Source organism: Etheostoma spectabile, chromosome 15 (genome assembly GCF_008692095.1).
Source record: "Etheostoma spectabile isolate EspeVRDwgs_2016 chromosome 15, UIUC_Espe_1.0, whole genome shotgun sequence".
Lineage (NCBI taxonomy): Eukaryota > Metazoa > Chordata > Actinopteri > Perciformes > Percidae > Etheostoma > Etheostoma spectabile.
The window spans coordinates 34598185-34599321 of NC_045747.1; positions in this window are offsets into that span (position 1 = coordinate 34598185).

Here is a 1137-nt window from a genome sequence, read left to right on the forward strand (position 1 = left end):
GGATGGTCTCTCCCCAGGATGGTCTCTCCCCGGGATGGTGTGTCCCCGGGATGGTCTGTCCCCGGGATGGTCTGTCCCCGGGAGAATAATGATTATCGGCGGTGGCTGTCACCTCTAATGTTTTACATCAATGGAGAGGCTTCTGATAGAGAAACTCCATCCTGATGTGGATCACATGTTAGATAGGTACACAAGTGATGCCACATCAACCATAATGCACCTCACTCTGAAGCACCTTGAAAGGCCGGTTGCATGTGCCAGACTCTGCTTTGTGTTGTTTTCAGTTCTTCCTTTAACTCCATCCAGCCAGATATCATGCTTAGGAGATTAGATCAGTTAAATGTAAATCCTTTTTTAATTAGGCGGGATCACTCTGTCTTGTCAAACAGGCCACAGCAGGTGGAGTTTAACTCCGTCCTGTCTGATATGACGGTGTGCAGCACTGGCGCCCCCCCAAAGGGTGTGTCAGTCCTCCCCTCTGGTTTTCATTTTACACACATGACTGCATCGGCTCTGGGCCGAACCAACATAGAGTCACATTCTAAGATAACACTGGCCTTCTCAGTTTGCTAACTAGAGAAAGCATTGTAAGCACTGGTGGGATTCACACCGACTTCATATTAACACGAGCTAAACTCTGGAAATGCTGGTAGACCCCCCCAGATCAACTGGAGACCAGATCCCTGTAGCCATCCATGGTCCTGACATCAAGCAGGTGTCCTCCTTTAAATATCTAGGAGTGCATGTTGACCTGAGTTGGTGCAGACACGTAACACATGTCTGTCCCAGAACTCATCAGCGTCTCCACTTCTTGCGCAGACTTGGAGTTAAAATATTTAAAAACTATCTTTTATAGAGCAACAACAGAGTCACTTCTTCGGTGTGGTATTACCAGCTGGGCTGGGAATTTGACAGTGAAATCTAAAACCCAGATATTCGATCTGGTTAAGACGGCAGGTAAGATGATGGGAACACCTCCACCTCTCAACCCTCAGGAGCTTTGTGATCTGGCATCAATCAGGCCGGCTAAGACCTCTCTGTCTAACTCTCACGTGGTGTTAGCACAGTTTGGGCTGTTGAACTCAGGGAAGAGGGACAGGGTCCTCTGGGTCAATATAACAGGTCTAACTCAGGGAA